Source organism: Engraulis encrasicolus, chromosome 14 (genome assembly GCF_034702125.1).
Source record: "Engraulis encrasicolus isolate BLACKSEA-1 chromosome 14, IST_EnEncr_1.0, whole genome shotgun sequence".
NCBI classification, from domain to species: domain Eukaryota; kingdom Metazoa; phylum Chordata; class Actinopteri; order Clupeiformes; family Engraulidae; genus Engraulis; species Engraulis encrasicolus.
This window is the reverse complement of record NC_085870.1, coordinates 25951104-25963603: the sequence shown is the minus strand read 5'-3', so window position 1 is coordinate 25963603 and position 12500 is coordinate 25951104. Positions and strand designations below refer to the sequence as shown.

Here is a 12500-nt window from a genome sequence, read left to right as displayed (position 1 = left end):
TGGCCCCCAAACACGTTTTTTTTTTAGCAACCAACAAAATGTTTACTAGTTATTATATAATTAGTAATATTTATCAACATTCTTTTTTTTACACCTAGACATTTCAGGAGACCCCATTTGAATTTGAAATCCAAGCGACCCCACATGGGGCCTCGACGCCCAGTGTTGAAAAGCACTGACACAGGAGAGTCTATGCAGGAGCCTTCTACTGCCTTTGCACTGCCTTCTCTCCAACCAGTGTTGCCAGATTGGGCTGTTTCCCGCCCAATTGGGCTGCTTAGGATGGCCGTGTGCGGGTAAAAAATGGCATCTAGCTAGCAGAAAAACCCTCCCAATTTTTGCCATAGAAATCAATAGAATTGGGCGGTATTTTGTGCTTCTAGGCGGGTTTTGAGCATTTATTTGGGCTGGAAATCACCTTGACTCATGTGGCAACCCTGTCTCCAACCCACCACAGCCACCACCACCACCACCACCTCATCCACCCTTATTCTCCGCACCACCTCACACTCTCACCAGCCCCCAATATCCGCTCTCCTGCTAAAGCTCGCCGGCCTAAAAATGCGAGCTGTTTATTTACATAGCGCTAAAGCCCATTCCATTAAGTAGGACTCACCAGGTGCTTCGTCCGTAAAAGGGATTGGTTTCCTCGAATAAATGGAAGAGGGAAAAAGCACTGCCAGAATGATATTGACCATGAAGAGAATTCTGCAAACGTCAAATATGGAAAAAAAATAAACTCGGGGCCCTAATGACTCTCCACCACCATTTTCTTAAATTATGTAGACTTTCCAAAATATCTCCAACACAGAGAAAAAACGTAGAAAAGAACATAAAGAATGCATTAATAAAAATAACAAAATTAGGTGGGCAAGAGAAATTTAAGCAGTGGAGCTTCATCTCCATCGCAAAAAAATCCCCATTGATAAAACATGTTTTCATGTTCGCCATATTGAGGAATGCCCTGTTGACGGACAACGAAACAAAGTATGTCAGGCACAGTATATCTATGAAGTCTCTACGACTTTCTCTGACACTTTCTAAGGCGCCGTTCATGTTCAGTGTTTGCCCTTCTGAAATAATCCAGTCATTACACAGTCTGGCCTCCAACCCTGGGCTGGGCTCTGAGTGGTGATGTGAGCCGCTGCGCTGACAACCCCTCTCTAGCACCCTCCGCCCTGGGGGCTTTCACCCTTGTCAATCAAAAAAAAACAAACCCCAGCGCCCTGTCACATCACTCTGCGCTGACAGTCTAACATACGCGCACACACACACACACACACACACACACACACACACACACACACACACACACACACACACACACACACACACACACACACACACACACCACACACACACACACACACACACACACACACACACACACACACACACACACACACACACACACACACACACACACACACACACACACACACATATACACACACATACTTGTGCAAGGTACATGTACACACACACACACACACACACACACACACACACACACACACACATACACACACACTTCTGCGAGGTACACGTACACACAGACACACTTACGCGAGGCACACGCATACGCACACCACCGAGCAGAAGGGCTTAAAGGTATGAAAAACAACGGCTGAGTTCTGTGGAAAATGCCCCCCTCCCCACCCCCTTTTGACTGACTAGTACATCTGTAGCTATAAAGCAGAATGAACAAGAAAACACAACCTGTGAAAACAGGTCGTAAGGGAGAGGCATTAATTCTTCTACTTAAACGTTGCATCAAAAAGCTGACTGGCCTCAGTGTGTGTGTATGTGCGCACGCGTGCTCGCGGCTGTGTGTGTGTGTGTGTGTGTGTGTGTGTGTGTGTGTGTGTGTGTGTGTGTGTGTGTGTGTGTGTGTGTGTGTGTGTGTGTGTGTGTGTGTGTGTGTGTGTGTGTGTGTGTGTGTGTGCCTGTGTGTGTGAAAGTATGTGTTTGTGTGTCTGCATGTGTGTGGGTGCATGCGTGTGTATGGAGGGCCTCTGTGTTGGTGGCCATGCTTCCTCCTCCTCTTAGGCTGGCCTGCATGATCCATCAGATAAAGTGCGGTGTGTGTGTGTGTGTGTGTGTGTGTGTGTGTGTGTGTGTGTGTGTGCGTGCGTGCGTGCGTGCGTGCGTGCGTGCGTGGTGTGGCGTGGGAGGACAGGGGGGGAGAGGACAGGGCCAGGTGAGAGGGCTTAGTATGGCGGCGGCCACCATAACCTCCCATCAAGATCCTGCAGGCCGATAAGCAGCCTGGGTGGCGAGGCCTCAGGGTTGCTTTCTTTAGACCGATGGCATCATAAGACAAACACAGATTTAAAAAAAAAAAAAAATTAAAGGGGGGGAGGTTGTTTGTGTGTGTTTACGTGTGTGAGAGTCTGTGTCTGTGTGAGAGGGAGAGGGTATGTGTGTGCATGTGTACGTGTGTGTTTGTGTGTGTGGTGTGAGATTGGGGGTGTGTGGATGGGAGGGTTGTATACATAAATCAAGAAAACAACGGAAGCCCTCAGCACCCTTTTCTCAGTTGATGCATTTCATGGCAAGCAATGCACGGGTTGAGAGGCATGAAAGCAGGTGAGGGAGGGAAGGAAGGAGGGAGGGGGGCGAGGGAGGAAATGGGAGAAGGAAAGAGGGAAGGAGAGAGGGAGTAAGAGAGAGGAAGGCAGAGGGAGAGAGAGTGAGAGAGCGAGCGAGCGCAAGCATTGAGAGTTGGGAGTGCATGAAAATCGCGGTGACCAAAAAAAGTGCTGGTGGCAGAAATGTTTAACTTTCTTGTTAGCAATCTCCCCTCGCGCCGCACTTAGGCGACAGCAGCAAGTTGTTTATTATGTTCGGGCGCTGGGCAAAAAAAAGCGATTAAGGCAACTCTCAAGAATCAAAAAGTGTTACAAATGCATGGAAACACAGCCAGCTGTAAATGCCATGGAATTAGAAGCTTACCAGCCTCCACAAAACCCCACCACCCGCACCCCCAACCACCCACCAACCTTCCTAATACGAATACATAGCAACCCCACTGCACAACCCCACCCCTACAACCACCACCCTTGCTAATACTAATACATAGCAATTTTCAGCACGAAGCTGATATAAAGAAATTACTTTTTTAGTGTGCAATAAAATGCCTTCAGACAAAATATTTCACGGAGGCAGAGGCCTGGGGTGGGGGGGAGTGGGGTGTCGTGTTGTGGTACAGTGGGGGGGGCAAACTGGAGAATTTACCACTATAAACACTGCCATCCTTTTTTCTGCTCTTGTTCGCAATGCCTGAATTTGCTTGTTTGTGTCTAATACCACTGTAAAAATGTGGATCAACTGAAGTCACTTAAACCACTTTGGGGGGGTTGGAGGGTGAAAAAAAAAGATCATCTCTGGTTTGTGATCTGCGTCTGAAGGCGGTCTAATTCGCTACATGCTGGTTCGTGTCAGCAGCCGACTGGTTTTGTGATGGCATGTTTATTCGCGACTGTTGTGCGGGGACAGACTGAGGGAAATTTCAATCTAGCTTTTAAAAGAGCGAGCGAGAACGGGCACGAGCAAGCGAGAAGGGGCACCGACACACAGCTTGTGAAGTTGTGCTTTTGTGTGAGTATGTATGTGTGTGTGTGTGTGCGCGCATGAGTGTGTGTGTGTGTGCGCATGAGTGTGTGTGTGTGTGTGTGTGTGTGTGTGTGTGTGTGTGTGTGTGTGTGTGTGTGTGTGTGTGCGCATGTGTGTGTGTATGCGTGCGTGTGCGTGCGTCTGTGCGTGTGTGTGTGTGTGTGTGTGTGTGTGTGTGTGTGTGTGTGTGTGTGTGTGTGTGCATGTGTGTGTTTGTGTGTTCATGTGTGTGTGTATGAGACCAAGTGTGTGAGCATGTGTGTGTCTAAACCAAAGTGGATGAGAAAGGTCTGAGGAGGTTGATGAGGTACAGAGATAAAAAAAGAAGTTCTGGCATCGTGGGGTCGAGTTCTGGCATCGCTGGGTCGAGTGGAAGCACATCAAATGCAGAGCAACAGAGCTGGGCAAGCAGAACCAAACTGGGCAGGCAGATCACTCTCTCCATCCTTCTCTCTCTCTCTATCACTCTCTCCATCCTTCCCGCTCTCTTCTCTCTCTCTCTCTCTCTCTCTCTCTCTCTCTCTCTTTCACTCTCTCCATCCTTCTCTCTCTCTCTCTCTCTCTCTCTCTCTCTCTCTCTCTCTCTCTCTCTCTCTCTCTCTCTCTCTCTCTCTCTCTCTCTCTCTCTCTCTCTCCCTCTCTCCCTCCCGCTCTCCTCTCTCTCTCACACACACACACACTTAGACACAGATAAACACACACACACACACGCACACACACACACACACACACACTTAAAGACACAGATAAACACACACACACGGTAACGAGCCAACCCCACTCGTCTCCCCTCAGCCACTCCACTCGACACTAACAGTTTGTCTGGATCGCAGCTCCGCTATCTGGCTCCTTGCCACCCTAAACGCAATCAAACCCTCTTTTAGGCTTATTTTCCTCCTAATCCCTAAACAAATAAAGCACAAGTGAACATATGCACATAGTGTATATTATGTGCATGCCTACACCGTGCACCTCACACACAACACAAGCACACAAACACAACACACACACACACACACACACACACATTCACACACAGATACACAAGGACCAGGCCTGCCTGCTTGCCTGCACTCCTCTCCTATTTAAACTCCATCACACTTCACGACTGGCTTTGCGCGGTGAAAGCATGTTAATCCTGTAAGCTGCCACAGGGATTTCTGCATTAGAGATGCAATCAAACTCGCATTGGAAAGTTGTGTCGATGATTAGGCTGATTTGGGCACATTAACATTAATTACACAATCACTCGAGCACTCTCTCAAGGCAAGGCAGGCATGTAGGCAAGCAGGCCCCGTCTCTCTCTCCTCTCCGCTCTCCCTCTCTCTCTTTTCCTCTCCGTCTCTCGCTCCTCTCCTCTCCCTCTCTCTTTTCCTCTCACATCTGGCAGAGGCAGCTGCACAGCTCTGGGGAGGGAGGGAAAGCCGTCGTGTCTTTGGTGTGAGGATGGAAGGAGTATGCTGAGAATGTGATCAAGATAAATACAAATTTGTTATTTCACCACCATCGCCGCCACCACCCCCTCCAACACTACCACCTCCATACCTACACCAGAAAAACCAACATCTTGCACTTTGCCCTGCAAGCACCGCTCAACACCATCACCATCAAACACTTGCGCTACCGCCATCTACAGTGCCAATGGCGGTCCTAAAGGGGTGTTCACCTGACATCATATGGATCCCGGAAAAGTCCGAGCCTGAAGTATCTTTCTCTAATCTACCCTCTTTGGTTGAGGCGTACAGTTACGCTGGGGACCCGGGTTCGAATTCAGCCCAAACTGATTTGCCGATCCTCCCCTGTCTCTGGCTCCTTGAATAAAGGTAGCGAAGAGATTCGAAGCCCAAAAAAAAAACAATAACCAGGAACTTCCACTGCACTGCACTCCGCCACACTGTTATCCTGTCAGGGCTAGACAGGCCATCTGGCATAGCGGGCATTTCCCAGTGGGCCCTGCACCCTTGTGGGCCCCTACTTTCAGAAATGTAAAAAAAAAAAAAAAAATAGGGGCCCTCTAGGTTGCGGGGCCCACCGGTGAGTCAGTTCTGCGCCGCTAATTATGAGGGGCCGCTTTAAGCCAAAAGGACCTAAGCCCTAATTCTCCCCAAGTCCAGTCCTGAAACCTCTCTTCTCCTCTGCTCTGCTCCTTTCTGTTCCCACCATTCCTGGGCTCTACCTCTCCGTGCTAAACACCTCTTCCGCCAATGACTCCATGGAATTCCACGCGAGCGGCGAGCCGAGAGCAGGCTAGCATGCAAAAGGTGGCGGGGAGCAGGCGTGACACTCACTTTCTCTGCCAACGAGAGAGCGAGGGGGAGAGAGAGAGAGAGAGAGAGAGAGAGAGAGAGAGAGAGAGAGAGAGAGAGAGAGAGAAAAAAGGGGGAATTAGGGAGAGTGAAAGAGGAAGAATGGGAGAGAGAAAAGGGGCCAGAGGAGAGAGAGAAGAAAATGAAAGAAGAAAAAAATGAGGAAGGGAGAGAACATTGGACAGAAAGAAAGAGAGAGAGAGGGCGGAGGCTAAAGAGTGGGAACAGAGGAATAGAAGGAAAGAGACAGAGAAAGACAAAACGAGAGGCAGTGCAAACAGGGAAAGGACATGGAGAAAAGGAGGGAAAACGGAGGAAAAGAAGATTGCAGAACAGAATGAGTGGAGTGCCCGGGTAAAAATGTCTAACCTGGACCCAGCCGCACAGAGAGCACGCACACACCCGTACACTCAATCACTCACTCACACGCACGCACACAGTCACGCGCACACACACATAGTCAGGCGCACATACTCACACACACACACACACACACACACACACACACACCAGCAGCAAAGCAGAGCGTTGGTTTGGTTCTATATGATTTATGATTCGGTGTCTTCGGTGGACAAAAGGACCTCCATCCCCTGTTGTTGTAGGCCCTGACAGGGCACTTTGGTAGGGCCTCATTGTCCTACACCACGTGTAGTGAAGTGTAATGTAGTCTAGTGTAGTGTAGTGGGGGGAGAGAGAGAGGGGGGGAGAGAGAGAGAGAGAGAGAGAGAGAGAGAGAGAGAGAGAGAGAGAGAGAGAGAGAGAGAGAGAGAGAGAGAGAGAGAGAGAGAGAGAGAGAGAAAGAAAGAGCAAAAAGAGAAATGCACAAAGCGGCCTTGTATGCAAATCACCTCGTCGCTCTCTTCTCTGTCAGGTATTACTGTGTGCTGCCGCCGCGCGCTGGAGCTCACAATTAAGAGCAAATCACCCGCAACGAACGGCTGCCGCTACCGCAGGCGTGGGTGGAAAAATTGTTTGTGAGCACACGTGTGATTTGTGTGCGTGTGTGTGTGCAAAGGTATGATAATTCATTTGTCTGTGGTAGGGGTGTGTGTGTGTGTGTGTGTGTGTGTGTGTGTGTGTGTGTGTGTGTGTGTGTGTGTGTGTGTGTGTGTGTGTGTGTGTGTGTGTGTGTGTGTGTGTGTGTGTGTGTGTGTGTGTGTGTGTGTGTGTGTGTGTGTGTGTGTGTGTGTGTGTGTGTGTGTGTGTGTGTGTGTGTGTGTGTGTGTGTGTGTGTGTGTGTGTGTGTGTGTTTATGTATGGTGCTTATGTGTGTTTATGTATGGTGTGTTTATTAGATGTGTTTATGTATGGTGAGTGCTTACACCTGTGTATTGCATTGTGTAGTGCTCTATTCATTCATGGATTACTCCAGCGGATTACAACAGGGCATTAGGTCTCCATATGCTGGTTATCAGCAGCTGTCTGTGGGGTGGCGTTTAGGGCAGGGGGGGTGGGGTGGTGGAAGGAGGGAGAGAATGTAGAGACAGTAGTGGGGGTGGTAGTAGTGGTGGTTAGGTCATATTATTCAGGTGTTTCTTCCTTAGGGCAGGGGGGTGGGTGGATTGGGGGGGGGGGGGTTAGTGTGGAGAGATGAGACAGTGGTGGCGGTAGTAGTGGTGGTTAAGTCTATTCAGGTGTGGCTTCCTGTTAACTCTCAGTATGGCACACAAGTGTGTGCTCGCACATATGAAAAGTCTACTTATTGGGGGTAGAAGGCATGGAAGAGAGGATAACCACTCACCCACCCACCTCCAATCGAAAGCGAAAAGAAAGCCCCACTGGGAAACTCCAACTCCCATTGCCACTGTGACACAGCACTCAACAGCACACAAGTGTTCACTGCACACTACGAAATTGCATTTTATACCTCACCCGTGCAAGGGGGCAGCCCCCAATGGGGGCCCAAGGGAGCAGTGTGGCAGGATGGTACCATGCGCAGGGTACCACAGTCATGGAGGAGGATGGAGGAGAGCACTGGTTAATTACTCCCCCTACCAACCTGGTGGGTCGGGAGTCGAACCGGCAACCTCTGGGCTACAAGTCTGATGGCCTAACCGCTTACCCATGACGGCCCTAGAACCATGACTGCCCATAGCCATGCTGGCCATAGCCACCCCAACCTGCTCCTATGCATGAACACAGCCCTGGGGCCTATATTAAAAAGCTGGTTCAGGAGTAAACCAGGTTAAGTTAAGAGGCAAATCATCTTAAGCTAGGCTCAAACTAAATGACTCCTGATTTTGTTGTCCAATTTGGACGTTGGGTTGCGGTACACACATTAAGAGAATCGCAACTGTCAATCTTATCCCAGATCACAAACACAGAGACAATGCCTGACGTTCTATTTCGAGTTGATATCTACGAGTTGATATCTACGATTTGCGATCGGCTACTCTTTGAGCCGGCAAAATTCTAATCTTAGAACGTCGCACACAAAGAGGAAATCTTCCCCGACAATCGCTTGCGATGGTCCTGGGGGGGAATGTTCCACCGATTGTCGTAAGGGGGGGGGGGGTTCAGCCGAGAATCGTGTAGTTTGAGCCTAGCTTAATAGAAGAGCCTGGGAAAGCCCACTACATTCTCTCTCTGCTGCCCCACTCGACCCGTCACCAGCAGAAAAATGGCATTGTGAAAACATACTAGGTCCATCAGTGCCATCACTACATCACATGCAGACACAAGAGCGGATACAACCTACAGGCCTTCATTTGAGGATATGCACACCTACCTACGTGTGATTACCTGAATGTACACAAATGTCCCCACCAAGATCCTTGTGGGGACAAAAATGTGATCTGCACAAATCTTACTCTGTATGCGTGTGTGTTTAAAAGGGAGAGAAGAGAGTGTGACAGATTCTACTTTTTGCGTTTGTGAGGGCTCTTGACAGACTTAACTTTGCCCTCAGCCATTTCATTAAGTGCTAGAAATCCTGAAAGATAGCGGTTGTGGTACTCTATTGAATCATCAGTTCAAAACGAGAGATAAGACAGTTTTTAATTCAACCTTGTGTCACTCAGACAGCCTTGTGCAAGATGTGTGTAAGAGCTTGGTAGGCATTCACAAACAAGGCAGGATAAAAAACAAAACTCCAGTAATTCGCTGAACCACTTCAATGCGACATGAACAGGGCACCAAAAGTGGCTTTGTTAATGGATGAATAACTGGGGTGTTTACCTTCTCCAAGGACTGCCTTGTTTGAAGCAATCTTCGGTCCCAGCGTAACACGTTCAGCCTCCTTGCCCCTGCAAACAGCAGACACACAAATTAGCCGAGCTAATTAAGTAATCACCGAGGCACTGTCAGCATGCGCTTCTCTAAATACAGTAAGTGGAATAGCGCACACACGCACACACGAACACGCACACAAACACCAACGCGCACACACGTACACAAATAATAAACAGGTTTGCCAGTCAGTCAGCCAGCCGTTGAAGACACAGCACATGGCAAGGGGGTGCACCTACTCAGGAGCTCACTCAAGGAGGAGGAACCAATTGAACGCATTAACCTGAGGGAGCCCCGAGCGGAGCAGAGCAGGTGGTTTCTTCCTGAACAAGTCATTTGTAACGGTGCATTTAAGGACCTCAGTCTGCGTACAAAATGTGTGAAAAGCCTTCAAAGCACTTTTGAACGTGTGTGTGTGTGTGTGTGTGTGTGTGTGTGTGTGTGTGTGTGTGTGTGTGTGTGTGTGTGTGTGTGTGTGTGTGTGTGTGTGTGTGTGTGTGTGTGTGTGTGTGTGTGTGTGTGTGTGTGTGTGTGCCACACTATCAAGGGGAAATGAAATTGTCATCTGGTGGGCAAAAGAACAAAAAGGGAACCATTAATAATGTGAATTATAATAATGATCAGGGTTTTTTTTTATTCATTATTTGTTCAGCGTCTTTGCCAAACACAAGGTCACGCTTGTGAAGCAGGGGAACTACACCTACACATTGACAATAAAGCACATAGAACACAATAGACAAAGAAGCAATGGAGTACAGACAGGTTCAGTTATATAGTACCAACACTGAGTGTGCAACAGAGACAGACTAGCAGCAATATCATTGGCAATGCAACTAAAATGCAGAAAAATGTAATTTGTTGGAGTTGACAAAGGAAAGGTGGAAGAATTATCTTATAAATATACAGTAGTGTATGTTTCTCATTTGCAAGTTGCTTTGTGGACTAAGCCATGCACATCTGTAATATCAGCACAGGGCTGTATGTATTGACAATTGAAGAGTTCAGATGCAAAACACCCTAACTCCATTTCTGAAGACCTGCACTTCTATATTTTTAGAGAACCCCATTGTTGGTTTGGTATACATTCATGTACTTGATAATACATATAAATAGTTATATTACATAAATAAAATTTAAAAAGTATGCAATTTTGATAGCTTTTTATTAAATAAAAATGAATTAAGATTATTTTCTGAAAAGGCAGGGGGTTTTGCATCTGAACTCTTCAATTATCTTCTATTTCAGACCAATGACAATGCCACAGACGCCATCAGGAAATACAACATAAATCCAGCATTACATACTAATATTTTTATGAAGCCTTATCCACAAACGGATACATCTGGAGACCATAGCCACCGTGCGTGAAGGCCTGTCTTCCATTGCTACCGACCATCGTTAAACACAGTGAGTGCGCTGATAACAGCAAGGAAATAAGACGGCTCCCTGGCGAAATGGCTCTGTGGCCAAACACAGGTAGTAGCAGAGATTCTTTAAGTATATAGAGATATGCCAATGTAATAGGTTTCTATGGGCACCTAACATGACGAGGTTCCGGTCTGCTTAAAGGGGCGTGTCAATATGCTCCCAGCATTGAATAGAACAGTCCTTAGGTCTGCCTAAAGGGGGATTTCCCCCCCTCCCCCTTGCAATAATAGAACCCGCAAACAATGGGCCAATGGAACCTCTCTCTCTCTCTCTCTCTCTCTCTGGTAGTAGCCTGCCCCCCCGTCCATGGCAGTGAGGAGGAACGTATGGGTGTGATCTTGAAAGTAAACGAGGCGGCAGGGCATCAGAGGCTGATGATATGCGAGTGATGCTGAGGACAGCAATTTTGGCTCAGCACTCCTCCTCTCTGGTCCCGTCACTATCCCTCTCTCCACCTCTCTTGTCTCGTCACTATCCCTCTCCCCACCTCTCCCCTCCTCCCTCCATCACCGTCCCTTCAACCCCATCCTCGTCCCCACTCCTCTACACATCTTCTCCCCCCCATCCCCTCTTCTCTTCTCTTCTGTCCATTCCTCTCATCACCATTCTCGTCCTTTACCCTCCTTTCTCCTGCTATGCCTACCTCTCCTCTCCTCCACTCTCCCTTCACTCCTGCTACCCCTAGGTGTCCTCTCCTCCTCTCCTCTCCTCTCCCCTCCTCTCCTCTCCTCCACTCTCCCTCCTCTTCCGCTATCCCTACGTGTCCTCTCCTCCTCCTCCCTTCCTCTCCTCTCTCTCCTCTTTAATGTCCCTCCTCTTCTGCTATCCCTACGTGTCCTCTCCTCTCCTCTCCTCTCCTCTCCTCTTCCCTCCTCTTCCCTCCTCTTCCCTCCTCTCCTCATCCTCCTCTCCTCATCCTCCTCCTCCTCCTCCAAGAGGAGCTGTCTAGGGCACTGTTACATGTTGGTGGTGGGGTCAAGAGGGCTCCATTAGTGCAGTACACTGTGTGTGTACACCTCAAAAACATCCATAGCACTATCCCTCTCCTAACACACACACACACACACGCACACGCACGCACGCACGCACGCACACACGCACGCACGCACGCACGCACGCACGCACACACGAGCGTGCGCACACGCACACGCACGCACACGCATGCACAAGCACGCACGCACACACGGACACACACGCGCACGCACACACAAAGAAGTGAAACAGGAAAAAAGAGCCTAAACCTTGTTTTTATGGTAAACAGATGAGTGGCAACAGGGTAATATTCCTCCTGCATTTGAATAAAAGCATTACACAGTAGCCAGAGATGAGGGAAGGAAAAAAGACACAGTTCATTGGAGAGTGAGTTTTTTTTCCCCTCTTTTCACATTTTCACTGTGGAAATTGTATCCAACTTTCCTCAGTGGATATAGCATTATCGGCAGCTCAATATCATGCAGGACAGGGGGAGGAGGAGAGAAAAAAACACCAACACCACATGTGTGAGGGGCCACTGCTGCATTAATGATGTATTAAGGGTCCTCGTTGAGGACAAAACAAAAAAGAAAAAACGGGACAGTTTAATATTTTGACTGGAGTGGAAGAGCTACACACACAAACACACTCGCACACACACACACACACACACACACACACACTCGCGCACACGCACACACGCGCACACAAAGGGAAGCTAGCTAAGACAGCAGCAAGCGTCTGCTTTGCCTATTATTCACATTCATTAGCCTTCAATTAACATATCGTCAATGCCACCATAAATCAATGGTGACTGCTGACAAATGACAAATATTTTCATTTTAAACAACTAAACATCATTAATTCAAATCACCTGCAAAGCGCCTTGGGAGCTAAATGAGTTTATCCAAAAGAAAAAAAAAGAAAAAGCGGCACCATCCATTTAGATAA

The 12500-nt window shown here is 48.3% G+C and overlaps 1 protein-coding gene across 1 annotated transcript in view; it reads right to left on the bottom strand.

Annotated features, from left to right (window-relative positions):
* Nucleotides 1–12500, bottom strand: part of foxp1b (forkhead box P1b) — a 308908-nt gene that overhangs the window by 201329 nt on the left and 95079 nt on the right. Inside the window, exon 4 of the mRNA XM_063215281.1 lies at nt 9099–9166. The gene's annotated coding sequence lies outside the window, so the exon portion shown is untranslated. The remainder of the gene's footprint in view (nt 1–9098; nt 9167–12500) is intronic.